Here is a 19,141-nt window from a genome sequence, read left to right on the forward strand (position 1 = left end):
GTTGCAATGGACTACGAGCAAGCTTCATGTTTGCCCCCACCTTGGAGTCTACACAAAAGATGCCATGCATTGTTTGTTAGCTAAGGAAACTTGGGTACCATTTGGGATGGTGAGAACAGAGTGGCCTGGGTCCTTCATTTGAGATGATGCCAGGCACTTCTTCTCTAGCTAGGCACAACACATCTGTGTCTTAGAGCTTAGCTGCAAGAGGAGTAAGGCTGTTCTCTGCAGAAAGAAGCTAAGAGGTCAGGAACTGAACTTATTGCTAGAGTACCCACTCCAACACCAGCTCCTTTGGGAACTCATGAACAGGGACCTTGGCAGTTCAGAAGAATGAAGCACACTGACAAACAAGGATCAAAGAAGAAAAGGCAAGAAAGAGTACTTCTTTCTTTAAATGGATATAATTTACATACTATAAAATTCACCCTTTTATTCAGTTTTAGAAAATTCACCAAGTGGTGCAAGGACATCAGCGCTATCCCATTCCAGAACATTCTCATTCCCCAAAAGGAAACTCCATGCCCATTAGCAGTCACTCCTCGCTGTTACCATCCACCAGCTCCTGGCAACCACTAGTCTACTTTCTATCTCTGTAGAGTTGCACATTCTGGACATTTCATAAAAATGGAATTGTTCAATATTTGGCCTTTTGTATCCAGTTACTTTCACCTGCCACAGTGTTTTCAAAATCCATCTAACTGGGAAACAAACAAAGGGTTGTGGAAGGGGAGGCGGGTGGGGGATGGGGTAACTGGGTGACAGGTACTAAGGAGGGCACTTGATGGGATGAGCACTGGGTGTTATACTATATGTTGGCAAATTGAATTTAAATTGAATGAATGAATGAATAGAAAAAAAAAGGGGGAAATTTTAAGAACCATATAAAAAAACAGATCCATCTAAGTTGTAACATGTGCCAGCAGTTATTTTGTTTTTTGGCAAATAATTATATGTATAAAGCATATTTTTTTATCCAGTTATTAACTGATGGACATTTGGGTCATTTCCATTTCTTACTATTGTGAATAATGCTGTTAGGAGCATTCATGTACGAATTATTCTACGGATATATTTTTTCAATTCTCTTGGGTGTATATCTAGGTGTGGAATTGCTGAATCATAGGATAATGCTGTTTAACTTTTTGAGGAACACCATTTTACATTCCCTCTCCATATGCATGGGGTTCCAACTTTTCTATATCCTTGCCAACTCTAGTTACTGTTCATCTTTCTTATTGTAGCTATCCTAGTACATGTGAAGTGGTAACTAATTATCATTTTGGCTTACATTCCCCAAAAACTCTGGTGTTAAGCATCTTTTTATGTGCTTACTGTAAACTAGTACATCTTTTTCAGAGATCCATCTGTTCAAATCTTTTCGTGTTTTCAAAATTAGGTTGTCTTCTTATTGTTAAGAGTACTTTACAAGGGCACGTGGGTGGCTCAATCGGTTAAGTGTCTGCCTTTAGCTCAGGTCATGATCTTGGAGTCCTGGGATCTAGCCGGGCATCCAGCTCCCTGCTCAGTGGGGAGTCTGCTTCTCCCTCTGCCCCTCACCCTGCATGTGTGCTCTCTAATTAATTAATTAATTAATTAATTTTTAAAATCTTTTTTTAAAAAAAGAGTACTTTACTATACTATAAAAGAGTACTATATTCTAGATACAATTCCTTGTCAGATATACGATTTGTAAATATTTTCTCCCATTTTTGTAGGTTATCTTATTTTCTTGATGGTGTCCTTTGGAACACAGAGGTTCTCAATTTTGATAAAGTCGACTGAAGAATTCTATAGAACATGCCTCAAAATCTTCCTCCTGAAAGAGAATGAAGTTGGGTGGTCCCCGGGGGCATTACACTGCCAGCACACCTAACTCTGGAGAAAGACCCGAAGCTGCACAGCTGAGATGAGCCGTGAACTGTCCAGCACCGCGGTGCTGAAATCAGCTGGACCCAGACGTGATGGGGGGGACACCCACAGCCTCTACCAAAAAGCATGTCCAGAGCAAGACCTCAGAGCAGTCTTGAAAATAAGCAAAGAACTTGCCAAGTGGACCCAAGAGAAAGATTATTCCAGATGTAAACAGCATTTGCAAAAATGTAGAAGCAGAAGACAGACCAGGCGCGTTTAACGGACTGCAGTTAGCTGAATCCAGAAGAAAAGTGGCTTGTATTAAAGTGATAGCAGCACTAATGGAAAGAAGTGACCACTTTGAGGATGGCTGCAGATACAGTCTACAAGACCTAAAGAAAGACTGGATGTGAGGGATGAGGAGAAGGGAGGAATCAAAGCAACTCCCAAGTTTGACTTGAGAAACCAGGTAGTTGAAGGTGGCATTTACAGAGATGGAGAAAAGTACAGAAAGACTAGTATAAAAAACTGTAATGTAAAACAGGTCTGCACTAAAAATCAAGGATGAGGAGTAGCAAAACATATGGTTAAATTTCAGAAGCTTGTTTTTTATTCTCTGACTAGAATTGCTCTTGATCATTTTGAATCTCCTTCCTGTGATGTGTAAAATGCCTTCCCTTGTTATACATTAATTTTTATGAAGTAAAGAGGAACAATGGTAAAGGTCACTGCCTCCAAAGCCATATGGCTTGGGTTCAAGCCCAGCTCCAGCTCCTATGAACCCTGAGCCCAGTTCCTCCTTAGGAAGAGATGGATAATCATGGTCTCTAACTTAGGGAGTTGTAATGAATCTTAAAATGAGTAGATATTTTGCATATCTGAGGAACAACTGTTAATGAGTATAAGGCTTCTTTTCAGGGTGATGAAAACATATTATCTGAAAATAGATCATAGTGATGGTTGAACAATCTTCTGAATATACTAAAACCACTCAATTGTATGCTTTAAAAGGGTGAATTTTATGGTTATGACTTGTATCTCAAAAAAGAATCATGAACAGGTCAGAACCATGCTTGGCTAAGTGCTAAGGAAGTTTTAATTAAATGAATTAAAATAAATTGAGAAAACCATTAAACGAAAATTTTAGACTTAAAAATCTTTATCCTTGGATTCCTCCAGCCTCCCACCACAGTGGATTTTTCAGAGTCTACTTCACTTCTGCAGAGGCTTCGTCCCTTCCTCCTAACTGCACTTTCTAGATGGCTCATTTCCACCTCCAAATTTCCCTCTTTCTGTTACATAAAGAAATATCACCCCCCCTAAAAGTCCTCACCCCAATTCAGCACCACACTCATTTTTGTGTATCCAAATCAAGGACCAAAATGCCTTCCATTTAACAAGATTCCATCCTAATTAAAAAGCAATTGTGGCTTATGTTTTCATTTTTCTTAAACAAGTAATTGTGATAGAAATGATATGTTTTTTAATTGAAAGAACTCAAAAGATAATGTGGAAAGGGAAAACTGGATTGATTAGCCAGAGATCTGTGCTTGAGGAAGCACAGATGGGTCTGAAAAATGTTTTTTTCCTTCTCATCTACCTTTTTTTTTTTTTTTAACAAATTTCAGAACATTTTGGCCTCAGGCCTTTGTATTTACTGCTCCCTCCACACAAAATGCCTTTCCAGCAGTTGCTACATGGCTCATTCTCATACTCCACTCAGGTCTCTGTTCAAGTGTCACCAATCCATGGCATCTCAGGGCTCCTTGGCTATCCATGCTAGGTCACACTCTCTTCACTGACACTCATACTCCCTCATACTGATTTATTTCCCCTCTACAACTTGTACTATAATCTTCCATCCTCCATACTGTAGTATTTACTTTTTTTAGAGTCTCTCTTCCTGCTAAAATGTCAGTGCCCACAGAGCAGTATTTTCTCTTTCTTATTCACTACAATGTCCCTAGCACCAAGAACGGTGCCTGGCACATAGAAGATACCCAGCACATATTCAGTGGATGGAAGAATGAATGAACAAATAAATGGATGACACAAGAAGCCAGCATTCAATATATATTCCAGACCAGGATAACATTTTGCACGGACAGTATCACCACACAATGGGTGGCATTTGGGTTCTCTATATCACTTCCCTGGGTATCATGGAGACCTCTAGGAAGCCACTGTTCTGAAATAAAATTACAGGGGAAAAATTAGTTCAAAAGTATTCATGATACTGAATAAAAATTCAATGTGAACAGAAAAAGCAGGGAGATAGCAGTCTACTGTCAGCACCCTTTTATTCTCTTAAGTTTTAAAAATTCATATCTCCTCGGTGCTTGTCTTGCCACTTTCTCCATCAGATTGAGAGCTCCCCAGAGGAAGAGGCTGGGGCAGAACTTAAATGAATTATAGGACATCCAGCTGGTGTCAGAATTGGTCCATGAGAGAAAAAAAGCTACACACCTGATCACAGAAGTGTTCTGTGTGAGTGGCAGAGGAGAAACACAAGTTTTTTCTCTTATACAACTAACTCAGGATGGCTGAAGCAGCAACTCTGGGCATGGGTCCCAACAGTCTGTGTTCTAACAAGCCCAAGAAGTCATAGTGGTGCAAGTTCAAGTTTGAGACCATTGCCTGCTTCCCTCTGGGAAGTCCCTGAAGTGTCTAACCCTCCTCCACACCTTCCCCCTCCACAGAATCATTCCATCTGAGCCCACAGTACCAATTTCCAACTAACCCCAATGCTCTATAGCTCTAAATAGCATGTTTATACCATTGTTTCCAGATTTAGGCGACATATATTGCCTCCCCCAGCAAGAGGAGTTAGCTCATAACTTCCCCTCTCCATTTCCACTTTTGATATTTATAGCCTGAGTTTTTAGTTCCTTTGTGATTCTTCAGAAATGCAGATGATATGCTGAACTCTCTATTTCTTGTTCCATCAACTTTCTGCAGGATCCCCTGACCCCCTGTCTTTGTAAGATACTCATTAGCTCCCATTCCCCTCTCTCAACTCCTCATCCCTCCCATTCATTTCACAATGTTTTGTCAAAACACCTTTGCTTTTCTGTTTCTAAACAGTTCTGATTTTCAGTTCCTTCTGACCTCTGAAAACAAAAGCTAAGTTTTTCATGCTTGGCCTAGGAATCCATTCTAAATGTTGAAAACCAAGAAAAAGCATTTATATTGTTATAGGATTGTGTGTGTAAAAAATTGTGGCACAGTGTTTAGCACATTGTAAGCCCTCTACTAATAGAAGTTATTACCGTTATGACAAGGTGAATGGTGTTCATGTGGTAGCCAGCCTCCAGGATGGTCTCCAGTGATACCTCCTAGTATTCACATTTTTGTGTAATCCCAAAATGCATCACAATGAATCATGTTGACCTATTTGGCCAATAGGTCAAATAGAATATTGTAGAAATTATACTGTGTGATTACCAAAGGTAGGTTACAAAGAACATTGTAACTTCTACTTGTTCTCTTGGGATTATTTGCTCTGGGGAAAGCCCGCTGCCATGTTGTGAGGACACTCAGGCTGCTCTATGGGGAGGCCCATGTGGGAAGGAACTGCAACAGTCAGTACCAACTGGCCTGCCATGCGGGGGAGTCATTTTGGAAATGGATCCTCCAGCCTCAATCAAACCTTCAGATGATGGTGGCCCACATGTTGACAGCAACCTCATGAAAAGTCTTGAGCCAGAACTACCCAATTGATTCTGAATTCCTGACTCACAGAAACTATAAACAATATGTTTATTGTTGTTTTAAGCCACTAAGTGTTGGGGTAATGTGTCATGCAGCAATAGAGAACTACTGCAGTTTACCACAGAGTCAGCCATCCTGTTGAAGAGCCATATTTCACAGTCCATGGCTAGTTCCAAATGGCAGTATTCCAAGTTAGATAAAGAGATGGATCTCTCTAAACCAGAGATCATCCTTTTAGCCTAAGTAAAGCTATGGTTTTAATTATCTGCAAAATTATCTCCTCATCCTAGTGGCAAAACCAAAGCCAATTCTCTGTATATTCTAGGCTATAGCCAGTATCTCACTGAGACCTTTAAGCATTGACATTTTAACAAAGAGGATGGCTTTCCAGAGCTCACTTTTGCACCACACTGCCTGCTGCCCTCCCCACATCTTAATGCACTGCCAAACACACACACACACACACACACACACACACACACACACCACAAACAACTAACTGGCTTTTTAAAACCATAGATCCCAGGTTGCTATTGGCAGGGATTCTTAACCAGTGTCTTTAATCTAGGCTCAGGAATCTGCTTTTTAAAGGAGGCATCCCCCAGGACATCTCAAATGTTGGTAAGGATGCAGAGAAAAGAGACCTCTTCTATACCATCGGTGAGAACGTAAATTGGTACAACCATTATGGAAAAGAGTATGGCAGTTCCCTCAAAAATTAAAAACTGAGCTACTGTATGATCCAGCAATGCTACTTCTGGGTATATATTGAAAGGAATTGAAATCGGATCCCATGCACTCCCATGTCCACTGCAGCACTATTCATAACAGCCAAGATGTGGAAAAAACCTAGTGTCCATAAATGGATGAATGGACAAAGAAGATGTGGCATTATACAATACCAGCCAACCACAAGAAAGAAGGAAACCTGCCATTTGTGACATGAATAGATCTCGAAGGCATTCTGCTAAGTGAGATAAGTCAGTGAAAGACAAATACTGTATGACTTCATTCATTTGTGGAATCTAAAAAAAAAAACTGAGATTGCAAAAATAGGAGTAGAATGGTGGTCACTGGGGGCTGGAGAGTAGGGAAATTGGGGACAAATTAGGGAATTTGTCTAAGGGGACAAACTTCCAACTTGTAGATACATAAGTTCTGGAGATCTAACATACAACACGAGGATTACAGTCAATAATACTGCATTATAAACTTCAAAGTTGTGAGGTGCCTGGGTGACTCAGCTAAGCGTCTGCCTTGGGCTTGGGTCATGATCTCAGGATCCTAGCATCAAGTTCTGCATTGGGCTCCCTGCTCAGTGGGGAGTCTGCTTGTCCCTCTCTCTCTCTACCCCTTCCCCTGCTCATGCTCTGTCTCCCACTCTACTCTCTAATAAATAAATAAAATCTTTTTTAAAAATTTTAAAATTAACTTCAAAGTTGCTGACAGACTAAATCTTAACCATTCTCAACACACAAACCCAATGATAAATATGTAACATGATAAAGATGTTACCTAATCCTACCATAGTGATCATATTGCAATATTTCAGCCTGTCAAACCAATGCACTGCACATCTCAAATTGACCCAATGTTATATGCCAATTATATCACAGTTTAAAAAGAAAGCCATCCTCCTACCCCCACTCAGGTGATCCTGACGTTGGTAGTCCTCATCCACACTCAGAGAAAAGATGCTCTACAGAATGGGGTCTCCTCTCCCCTCATCCATTAGCTGAAGTGATAGCAGCTTGTAAAGCAGGACTAACACTGAAAGTATTTGAACATAAAGGAACCAGACTTTCTCCAAGTCTGAAGGCAGAATGGCAAGCTGAGCTCCATTATGTAAAATATATACAATCGCAATCCTTTCTCAGCCTCATAAAAGATCCCCCAGTGAATAACTACGAGACAAATTCCCCTAAAAGACTCCAGGGCTATTCCTACCTGAAAAAGAGGCTTTTTCTTTTCTTCCCCACGTTTGCAAATCTGAGGGAATTATATCTGGTTCATTATATCAGGTGTTTAGGACCAAGACTGTTTTAATGGATCTTTAAAGTCTCACAGACAATGCAGGGAAAACAATTAGGAAGCCTTGAAAATCTTAAAGTTGAAGCAAGAGTCTGGTTCCTTCCCGCTGCCTCGCTTGGCTCTGCTCAGGGACACAGATTCAAAATACTCATTTCCTCCGCCTAGTCAATACCCTTGATTATTCGCCACTGAAGTTATTAAAGCAGATTGATGTGCAGAAGCTAAAGCTCTGCTGGTGCCCCGGCTCACTGCAGTGGGTAACAAGATTAGGACTTTGTGCCTTACTGAAGCATAAAGATTCTATTTTTAAACAGGACCAAGAGACAACCTTGAACAAAGAAAACCACAGAAACTAAAGTTGAAATTCCTTATCCCAAGAGGAGAGGCCACAGAGATGGGTGTCCTTGGAGAGTTGGCACAGTGATTGTCCTCCACACTACCATTCAAGTAGTATTTATGAACTCACTACGATTTACACGGGCAACATTACTGCGGTAGCAAACCAAGATTTATTTCTATTCCAGGGCTTGCCAACCGGGGATTCCTGGAGCCCCAGCCTGGAACTCAGAAATATTTGGTTCAACTTCTAGAGGTTTGGTTTGATATGTTTGTTTGTTTTTAATTCATTGCCAGCATATAAAAATCAGGAGGTTTTACAGGTGCCTGGGTGGCTCAGTTGGCTAGGCATCCGACTCTTGATTTTGGCTCAGGTCATGATCTCTGGGCTCTGGGATCCAGCCCCACATCAGACTCGTGCTGAGCTTGGAGTCTGCTTGAGATTCTCTCTCTCCTTCTCCCCCTGCACCTCCTCACCACTGCTTGCGTGCACACTCTCTCTCTCCCCCTTTCTAAAATAAATAATCTTTTTAAAAATTTTTAAATAAGAAATGGGTGACGGGCACTGGGGGTTATTCTGTATGTTAGTAAATTGAACACCAATAAAAAATAAATTAAAAAAAATTTTTTTAAATAAGAAAAATCAAGAGATTTTACATTCTTAAAATGCAGAGAGTAGGCTCGGGTCAGTTAGCATTTTCTGTGTAGCAACTACTTGCCGTCTCATGATTCTGGGGTTTGGCAATTTGGATTGGGCTCAGCCAGAAGGTTCTGCTGGTCCGGGCTGGCTTGGCTATTGTGGCTGGGTTTGTTCCTGTGTTTATGATCCACTGGAGCTCAGATGGGGCTGGCTGGTCCAGGATGGCCTTGGCTGGGATGACTCACTCTGTCCTACGTGGGCTCTTCTTCCAGCAGGCTAGGCCAGTTTTGTTCACAGAGTGATCACAGGTTTTAGGAGCAACAGCGGAATGTGCAAGGCCCCTTGAGGCTGGGCTCCAAACAGACACACCATCACTTCTGTGGCATTCTACTGGCCAAAGCAAGTCACAGGCCGGCCAGATTCCAAGCAGGGGAAATCATGCTTCACCTCCAAATGGGCAGGGCCGAATCTGTAGCCACCTTTCCAATTTACCTCACAGCTTATCTTAAGAATTGAATAGAAGGAAGCCAGATTGGCTCAGAGGTTGAGCACCTGCCTTCAGCCCAGGGTGTGATCCTGGAGTCCCAGGACCGAGTCCCACATCAGACTCCCTGCATGGAGCCTCCTTCTCCCTCTGCCTGTGTCTCTGCCTCTCTCTGTGTGTCTCTCATGAATAAATAAATAAAATCTTTAAAAAAAAAAAGAATTGAATAGATGTGGCCATGTTGGGCACACATGTGCTAGAGCACACAGCTGGCCCCTTAGATGGGTATGGCTGTGCCCTTGTCCACAAGCCTTGCCCCTGCTGACTCACTTATGCCCGGTCTGGCTCTGTGGGCCTGGAGGGTTTGCCATTCCTGATTCCAGAATGACCTCCCATCCCACAGATCCCAAAGATCTGTCCCCGAGTCATGAACACAGCTGCTGTGATCACTTTTCACTTCTCAGAAAACATCTCCTTTCTCTTTATCCTGTTTCTTCCCCACCCCCAACCTCCTCACCCCTATACCAATAAATATCCCATTTGCTTCTGGGAGAATCCATGAGGGGAGGGGGAATTGAGAAGTGGGAAACAGGATGATTACTCAACAGCTGGGAGACTTAGAGGAAGAAGGGCCCGGAGCCAGACCACCTGGGTTCCCCTCCAGGCTGGACTGCTCCATTCACGGAGTCTGTCCAAGCCTCTGTCCTCTCCCAGAAAACTGTACCTGCTGTGCTCACACACCTGTCCTGGAAGATATGATGTCAGTTACCTGTTCGTGTTACTTAAATGTGGATCCATTTGGTGTAGCAAAAAATTTAGACACAAAAGCACAACGACAACCCAAAAAGCACTCAGAGGAGTGAGCGGTAAGGTTACTTCCATGCTCACCTCTGAATCTAAGGCAGGTTTCCCACAAAAGGGAACTCGAGACTCAGCCTCGGAAGCATTTCTCTGAACGGTGGGGACTCGACTGCGGCGGGGAGGGGCGGGGGTGTTGACTTCAGTAGTTGCATTTGCACCATTTGCACGCCCTAACTCGCCCCACACCTGCGTCCGTGCAGGTGCCTCACCCCTCGGAGCCCTCGGCGCCCTCGGAGCCTCGGGAGGGCCTGCAGCGCCACCTGCTGGGCGAGGACGCCCAGAACAGGGTGAACAGTGCGCCGGGCCGCGCTACGGGAGGTAAATCCGCGACGGTCTGAACCACCTGCACGCATCACCCAGCTGCAAGCCAGCGGGGCGCGGGGCCCCTGACCAAGCTGAGCTCTGCAATCCCAGCGACCTTCGGGGCTCAGGCCACCTTCGTGCGCGAGCGCGCAGTCCTCGCAGCCCCCACTCCGAGCATGCCCTAGATGCTGCGCGGGGAGGGCTTCAATGAGCTCGCTTCTTGGGGGAAGGAGGCCCCCCAGCCCCCGCATCACGGAGGGGCCCTGCAGCCCCAGATCTCCCTCCCTGGACCTCCCTAAGTCTCAACTGCCTCATCTACAAAATGGAAAAGATAATGCCAACCCCAGGGGTTGAGGTTAACTGCAAACGTGACAATCCCTAAGAAGCACCCAGAAGCGGCAGCAGAGTGTGCAAGAAGGAGCAGCTATTCACGTCAGGCCTGAACCTCCTCTGCATAACAGTTAATATAAAAAGAGGAATGAGAAGTCGTGGTCTTCTCATCCAGCAGCGGCAAAACAGCAGATACCGTGGATTTACTCTGTACCAGGCTCTACTCCTTACCTGCACTGAAACTTGAACATTTTCCACAAAGACGATAACATTTATTCTCTTAACTCAGAGAGTTGTTAAGTAACTTGGCCAAGTCAGCTACCAAGCAACTGGCAGGACTAAAATTCAAATGCCAGCAGCCTGTGTCTGGAAATAATTTTAAAAATATAGATATAGGGCAGCCCCGGTGGCTCAGCGGTTTAGCACCTGCCTTCAGCCTGGGGTGTGATCTGGAGACCCAGGATCGAGTCCCACATTGGGCTCCCTGCATGGAGCTGCTTCTCTCCCTCTGCCTGTCTCTCTCTCTCTCTCTCTCTCTCTCTCTCTGTCTCTCTGTCATGAATAAATAAAATTTTTAAATATATAGATATATATATAGATATATCTTCCTGGATATTTATTGGCAAGCCAGCACCCTCCCCACCTCCCACCTGTTTTCCTCTAATCCATTAAAAAGGGGGAAACTAAGCAACCAAATGGCTTTGCCCCACCACCACCACCACCACCACCACCACCACCAGCACATTCCTCCAGGATGCTTTTGGGGCGGGCTGATTCCTCACTGGAATGGTAGGCAGCCCTGGATATTTGTTCCCCATCTCACAGGGAGAAAATGATGAGGATGTATGAGGCTAATGACTTCAAATCCCTCGCCTGTCACTCCCAGAAGCCAGTCAGTGAAGGTGCCAGCCTCGAGCCCAGCCCAGCGTTCTGGGCCACACTGACCTGGGTCAAAATCTGCGTAGGCCGGCAGGCGAGGGCTGATGAGCAACACCTCCCTCCACACTGCGGGGAGACGAACGAGAGACCGGTGCGTGCACACACGCTCCCGGCCACCCACGTACAACATCACTTTGAAAGGTCCCTGCACGTCGAGGTCTGAGACCTGCCCCGCGTGGTTTCCAGGCCGAAGGGAACTCGGTTTGCCCCTGACACCTCGCGACCCTCGATAGGACCCTGGCAAAGGGGGAATCCCGACTTACCCCACAGGCCGCCTGTTCCTGGGCTTCCCCCCCCCCCCCCCCCCCCGGCGAGGGCCAGCCGCACCCCCCCCCCCCGGCTCGCGGTGAGGTCCTGCAGCCACCTGTCCGGGTTCCAGCGCCAGGGGCCCCCGAAACTGGCCCGCACGTCGAAGACAGGGAGGCCACCCATGGGCAGGGGGCAGTTTTAGCAGCAGGGGACCCTCGGGAGGGGTGGCTCTCCGCCCCCACCGCCAGAAGCCCGAAGCTTCTAGGGCGGCCCCCGCTGGCCTCAGTGGGTCCAGGTAGGCTCCCCAGGGGCCCCACCCTGAAAACGGCTCCCTCCCCAGGTCGGCGGGCGGGGGCGGGAGCTCTCGCGACCTCCTAGCCCCACCCCAGGCTTCCCCCGGCCTCGATCCTCGCACGTGGCCCGCAAGTCCACGGGAGCCCAAGGCACGTCCTCCCTCCCAATGCCCCTCTCTCCCTCTGTCCCCCTCTCCTTTCCCCCTTCCCCCTTCTCCTCCCCTCCCCCACCATCCCTTACTCCTCCCCCTCCCTTCCTCCTCCTCCTCCCCTCCCCCTCCCCTCTCTCTTCCTTCCCCCACCCCCTCCTTCCTTCCCCTCCCGCTCCCTCCCTCTCTCCTTCTCTCCCTTCCCCTGCCCCCTCCCTCCTTCCCTTCCTTCCCTTCCTTCCCTCTCCCTTCCTCTTTCACTCTCCCTCTCTCCCCTCCCCCTCCCTCCCTTCCCCCTGCCCCCTCCCTCCTTCCCCTCCCAACTCTCCCTTCTTCTCTTTCCTTCTCTCCCTCTCTCCCCTCCTCTTCCCCCTCTCTCCCTTCCTCCCTGCCCCCTCCCCCTCCCTCCCTTCCCCCTGCCCCCCCTCCTTTCCCCGTCGCCTCCCTCCTTCCCCTCCCAACCTCTCCCTTCCTCTCTTTCCTTCTCCCCCTCCCTCCCTCCCTCCCTCCCTCTCTCCCTCTCTCCCCTCCTCTTCCCCCTCCCCTCCTCTTCCCCCTCCCTCCCTTCCCCCCTCCCCCTCCCCCTCCCTCCCTCTCCCCCTCTCTCTCTTCCTCCCCCCTCTCTCCCTTCCTCCCTGCCCCTCCCTCTCTCCCTTCCCCGGCCCCTCCCTCCTTCCCCTCCCTCCCACTCCCTCTTTCCCCTCTCTCCCTCCCTCTCTTTCCCTCTCCATCTCTCCATCTCCCTCTCCTACTCTCTCCCCCTCTCTCCCATTGGCTTGTCTCACACCTGGTATAAAAGCCCTTTAACTTTTACCCACTGCATCTAGAATGAAAGCGACTGTTCTGGCAACCCCCACCGCCCCGTAACTTTTTCCAGCGCTGCAGTCCCCCTCACTCCTTGTGCCTTGGCCACTCAGGCCTCCTCTGAGTTGCCTGCCCCCCAACACACCAAGCTCACCTCTTTGGAAATGCACCTGTGCCCTCCTGTCCTTCTGCTCGGCGGCCTCTGCTGCTTTGACCCTTCAGATGGCCGATGCCTCTTTCTTGAGGAGGTCCTTCTGATCACCCAACGCCCAGCACGCACAACTCTGGATGCTCTCCTCACTTGTTCACCGTCCATCAGCCTCACCCATCAATGCTCCATGAGAGTGAGGACCATGTTGAGCCATCTGCCCATAAAACTGGCTCAATACTGGGCAGATCATAGATGCTCAACAAATATTTGAGGGAGGAGAGGGGCAGAGTGGAGGAGGGACAGAGGGAAGGAATGGGAAGATAGCTATACCCCTGTGGGAGAACAACCATTAACTTTTTAATATCATTCATAGTAATAATAGCTAACGCCAATATAGGGCTGCTCTGGGCCAGACAGTATTCTAAGCACTTTACCCTTGTTAATACATTTACTGCTCACAATTACCCTATCATGTACCTGCTGTGCATATCCCCATCTTGTATACGCAGAAACTGAGGCACAGGTTAAATCATTTCCCAGTGTCCTACAGGAAAAGCTTGAACCTGGACCTCACGCCAGACTTCTTACTCTCAACCTTCACCGCAAAGACCCTAAATGTCCACTACATGGGGAAAGGAGTAAACCATTTCTGGTGCAACCACCACAGGTAATACAATGTAGGCATTTCAAGAGAGATGAGGCTGCTCTGTATATTTACCGACACAGACAGATGTCCTTGACAGGATAGTGGCTGAAAAAAACAAACGAAGGACACATTATAATCCCATTTGGGGAAAAAAGAAAGTCAAATAAAATAACTAGATGCCATTGTTTATACATAGAAACCTTCCTGGAAGGACGCAAAAGTGCTAACGGCTGAGGCTAGGAGGTCCTTCCCTGGTTCTCTTGCTGCCAGCTCAGGGCACACGGAACCCTTCTGTGACAGCTACCAACTGGCCTATCTAAAGCCCCCCTGCCTGCCACCCCATTACTCCCCAATCTCTTACCTCACTTCCATGTGGTATTTACTGCTGCCTGACATCAGAGAGTATACTTACTTGTTTCATGCCTGTCTGTATAAGGGTGAAAACAAAATGAAAAAAGTGAATTTTCCATGGTGCTTCTTAAAGCACTTCCTTTAAAAAACTTGAAAATCCCTTTTCTGCCCCGGTGAAATGCCTGCAAACCTTTTTAAAGGTGAAGTAAGCTCTTGACAGTTTTACAACCCAGAAACATGTTTCTTAAAAAGCTGAGAGCTGTATCTTTGAAATGTAAACATGAAGAAAGATAGTATCCTGAACTCCCAGTCTAGGGGAGGGTCTCACTTAGGTGACTAGCTCCCTGTTACAATTACATGCTTGTCTTAGAGACATGACAAGTTTATTATTGTTCTCAGGAAGATAATTAGCAATCACAAATGGCCATCCCCATTACCAGGGGATTTAAGGCGAACTATGTGTGACAAATGGTTCTCTTACTTGAGAACTAGTTACCGTTTATCTTGAGGGCATGGATGCAATGCATTATATCTGCTGAGCTGCATAAAAGGGCAAGATTTCTGTCTTTGCCATCTCTTTAGTGACTCGCCTGCCACAGGTGTCACATTCCAGCTTAATGTTTACTCAACAAAACTGTTTTCTTTCTCTTTTCTTTCTGTGGAAAGATTTTCTGGATTGGCAGGAGATTTTGTTTTGAATTCTATTTCCCCAACATCTCTTCCTTAGAGGAGCATGAGCTCCGTGGGATTTTTTTTTTTTTTTTTTTTTTTTTTGTCTTCCTAGCTCAGGTGTCCACAGCACCTGGAATGGTCCCCAGCACCGAGTAGGCATTCCAAACATGTTTATTGAATGATAAACAGATTAACCCTCCATCTTTTTTGAATTCTATTTCTTGCAATGAGCAAGTATTTGTTATAATCAAAAAAATCAATTGAGCTTTTAAACTCAGCACAATTGCCGATAGAACAGGTAGGCGCTGTTTGCTTTATGGATATTGATTTTATGTCCTGTGAGTCCTCATGCTTCTCAGACATGAGTTGTAGTCTTTAAATCATTACTAGGAACTACTTCAGACATTCTCATTAGCAGCCATTTCAGACAGCATACAAAAAAAAACAAAAAAAACAAAAAAAAACACCAAAAACAGAAACAAAAAGCCTTTAGACCTCATAGTCCCAGTTAATCCAGATCCTTCCTGTGCACTGAGAATGATCTGTTTTTATCTCAAAGACAGTCAGGAGGAGATTCTTTGGTGCATCTCAACACCTCCATGCAGGGTCATGGTTTCCCCTCTGCCCTCCTTCTTTCGTTATGTCTCCCAAGGCCACTTGTGTCCAGATGGAGGGAAGGAGGTTGGGGGTGAAGCATCTGGGGCTTGGATACCACATCTGTTGTGCACACATGGGATTCATTTCCATTATTCTAGGAAGCCATAGAGGACATGTTGTTATTACCATATTACAGGAAAAAAAACCTGAGTTTCCAGGAGGTTGCATACCTTCCTCTGGGCCACACGGCTAATGGTCATGAACTTCAGAACCTACCTCTGACCTATTTGCCTCTGAAGACTCTGCCTCATGGAAGAAAAAGAATCAGTAGTCCTGGTGTAATGGAAGCAAACCTCACCACGTCATTAGTACCCAGTAAGTACACTCTGAGTAAGCCATTAAATGAATGGATGAGATTGTTTCAAGGAGAAGATTACTAACAGGATCTATTGCTGCAAGACAATACAAATAATGGGTATTAAAAAGAGGGCTAGAGGGATGCCTGGGTGACTCAATGAATGGTTGAGTGTCTGCCTTCAGCTCAGATCATGATCCCAGAGTCCCAGGATTGAGTCCTCCTGCAAGGATCCTGCTTCTCCCTCTGTCTCTGCCTCTCTGTGTGTCTCTCATGAATAAGTAATAAAATCTTTTTTAAAAAGGGGGGGGGGGGAAGGGGCTGGGAGACTTGATCATTAAGTCCAAGTTATTTAAAAAAAAGAACAAAAACAAAAAAAGGAAATCACCTATATATATCCATTATAGTCTACATTAGTCAGCTTGGGCTCCCATAACAAAATACCACAGACAGGGAGACTGGGGAACTTAAACACCAGAAATTTATGTCTCACAGTTGTGGAGGCTGGAAGTTCCAGATAAGGGTGTCAGCATGAACAGGTTCTGGTGAAAGCCCTCTTCCCTGCTTGCTGACCGCCTTCCCACTGTGGCCTCACATGGCAGGCAGAGAGCGAGTTTGGACTCTCTTCCACTTCTTATAAGGGCAGTAATCCCATCATGAGAGCCCATGCTATAACCTCACCTAACCCTATGTACCTCCCAAAGTCCTCATCTCCAAAAACTATCATACTAAAGGTTAGTGCTTCAACATAGGCATTGGGGGTGGGGGTAGGGGGCTGGAGTGGAATACAAACATTTAGTCCATAACATCCAGTACTAGGAGACTGGATTAAATAACTCATGGTGCATCAACATTATAGAATGCTTTGTGACTTTTAAATAATATTCCACAATTGTGGTTTCAACAGACAAAGACATCAGTGACCTATGAAGTGAAAAGGTCATGTTATAATACAGTTATACAGCATGATCCCATTCTTATCAATACCAGAGGCAGTGAGGCCTTTGACAAGACCTGGGTCCTGTGGCCAGCCCCTGACCAGAGGGCAGGTGGAGCACTGAGATTTGACAGCCTCACCCAAACTACAACACGAAGAAAGGGGAGCTCTCTTCAAGACAAAGAGGGACTAGGCAAATGAAACAGGAAGAACTACCAGCCATGTTTTCATTTCTCGAATTCTTCTCCATGCCAGGCCCAGTTCTGTAAGCCCTGAAATATGTCATCACATTTAACCATCATGGTGCCCTCTGAGATGAGTCCTATTACTCCCACCTATAAGGGAAGAAGTAGAGACTTAGTTGGAGTCACGTAGCAAAGGTTCAGGCCAGAGCCAGGTTCTAAGCCAAGCCTGTAGTGCACCAAAGCCCTGAGGCCATCCACCAAATCTTGAGACAACAGGCCTTCCACTGTATCACTCGCTGCCAACACAGCACCTGGCATGCCCCGAGTCATCAGAATAATAAATGCTGATTGGAAATGAACAAAGAAGAAGAAAAAAAAAAAAAAAAGGAAATGAACAAAGAGGGTGCAAGAAGTGATGGATGGGCAGGAGTGATTGGGTTTGCCTTGGAAAAAGGGACAGAAACAGGGCAGAGGGAGGACTCCAGACAGGCCACAAACAGTCGCTGCATCTTCTAACAAAGTGAGAAAGAGAACAGGAATAAAAATGCTCTTGTCCACAGGAAGACTTAGGTATGTAGGTATGGTCAGAGAATATGCATTGCACAGCAATTGCTCCCAAACGCTGCCCACTTGCCAGTTGAACACTGCTTGTGCTCAGGAATCTATCCCCCACACTCCTATAGAAACAAGCCATATGAGTAATCACAGGCCCCTGACCCCAGAGCACTTTAATGACATGTTCCCTTGGAAACTGGGAAAAGGGGTTCCTCTGATGGAAGGAAGGAAACTTCTTGCTTCAGCACCTCACCCACTTCCTCCTCAACACTTCACACACACACAGACACACATGCTGGTTCCAACTTGCAAACATACATTCCCGTGTTATTCACTCTGCCACACATGCACACACCACCCTGTGGCACCATCTGTGGGTTACCACCTCCCACCACCTCTGCCAACAGAACCTCAACTCTGTTAGGAAGACAATATGCCTGCTCCAAAGCCAACTCTGCTTCCTTTTGCCAGATCCTTGAGTTTCAGACTCCCTTGCAGCTGAGAGTGATCACGTGGCACAGTTCTAGCCAATGAGACCTAAGGGGCTTCCCGTAGTAGGGGCGGGTGTGTTCCAGAAAAGGTTTTTATTTGCTGTCCTACTGAATTTAGGCATATTGATCTCATCTCTTTCCAGAACGTTCCTGGCAGAAAGGCTAAAGTTTCCCAGACTCCTTCACAGCTGGGCTTCTGGATACAAATTCGTTTCTGCCAATTGGATGCACTTGCACAATATTCTGAAGGCAGAAACTAGGCAGAGGCATCTTCCTAGGGCTTTGGCTTTTTGCTGCTGGTAAGCAGGTTTGCAGAGATTGGGGGTTTTCTGAAGAATTCAGGTGTCCAGTTGCCAAGCTATGGGTGTGGACAGGCAGTTGTGGCAGAGACAGCAGTCACACTGGACCAGTTTTGTGGGAGCTGGAAGGCAGGTGCAGTGGTGGCAGTTTCCTGAACCCTGGATCACAGCTATGGCAGCATGTTCTAGAATTCATTCATTCCACTGGCCAACTCCGGATGCCCACGTCCCCAGATGTGGCTGGCGGGTGTTGCTGTGTCCAGGGAGTCTTTTCTGGGGGCCCAGTCTAGTGCCACTCTGCCCTAGCTTTTCCAGTGGTTTTCCAAGCACTAATTCCCTGTGGTAAATTCTTTTCTGTCTAAAATAGCAAAGATTTAAAAAAATAAAATAAAGTAAAATAGCAAAGATTTAGAATCATTTAGAATCCTCTAGTTTCAACCAAAAAATGCTGAAGATGTCAGGCAATGGAAAGTGTATGAAGATAAGAGGCCTCGGGAAAGGCTCCGTTTCTTTGGGCCTCAGTTTCTTCTTCTGTGGAATGGAGACCAATGGAGTCACTATCATCATTATCATCAGTTAATAATTATTGAATACTGTGGCATACTGTATCTCTCAAAGATGGTCACACCAGTATTTCCCATCCCATAAGCCTTCCACCGGTGACCTCGTCCCTTCAAATCACGCAGGAGTCCAACTCCGTCACTCTTGCACCTGGGCTGCCCGCTGACTCTCCTGTAGCCACCAGAATACGGCCGAGTCCACGCAGCCTAAACTGCAAGGACAGGGACAGGCACGAATCTCCGGCCCCGCGAGCTGCGCGTGGGGGGCGCTCCGGGTCCCAGGCCGCCCACTGCGAGGGCTCGGGCTCCGGGGGCGGGGCGGGGCCGGGGGAGGGATCGCGCGGCTCCGGCTCCGCCC

General features: G+C 46.3%; 2 long non-coding RNA genes across 3 annotated transcripts in view; both read left to right on the top strand.

The window, feature by feature from the left end:
• The window catches only part of LOC140618663 (uncharacterized), a 49,785-nt gene extending 46,775 nt beyond the window's left edge, over nt 1-3,010 (top strand). For both annotated transcript variants that reach the window (XR_012018728.1, XR_012018729.1), the window contains exon 3: nt 1,719-3,010. This is a non-coding gene — a long non-coding RNA (uncharacterized lncRNA). The remainder of the gene's footprint in view (nt 1-1,718) is intronic.
• Nucleotides 3,011-13,620: 10,610 nt separating this feature from the next.
• LOC140617923 (uncharacterized) lies at nt 13,621-18,560 on the top strand. Its single transcript, XR_012018071.1, has 3 exons — nt 13,621-13,802; nt 15,598-15,776; nt 18,068-18,560. It is a non-coding gene; the product is annotated as an uncharacterized lncRNA (long non-coding RNA).
• The last annotated feature ends 581 nt before the right edge of the window (nt 18,561-19,141 follow it).

This window comes from Canis lupus, chromosome 26 (assembly GCF_048164855.1).
Source record: "Canis lupus baileyi chromosome 26, mCanLup2.hap1, whole genome shotgun sequence".
In the NCBI taxonomy this organism is placed as follows: domain Eukaryota; kingdom Metazoa; phylum Chordata; class Mammalia; order Carnivora; family Canidae; genus Canis; species Canis lupus.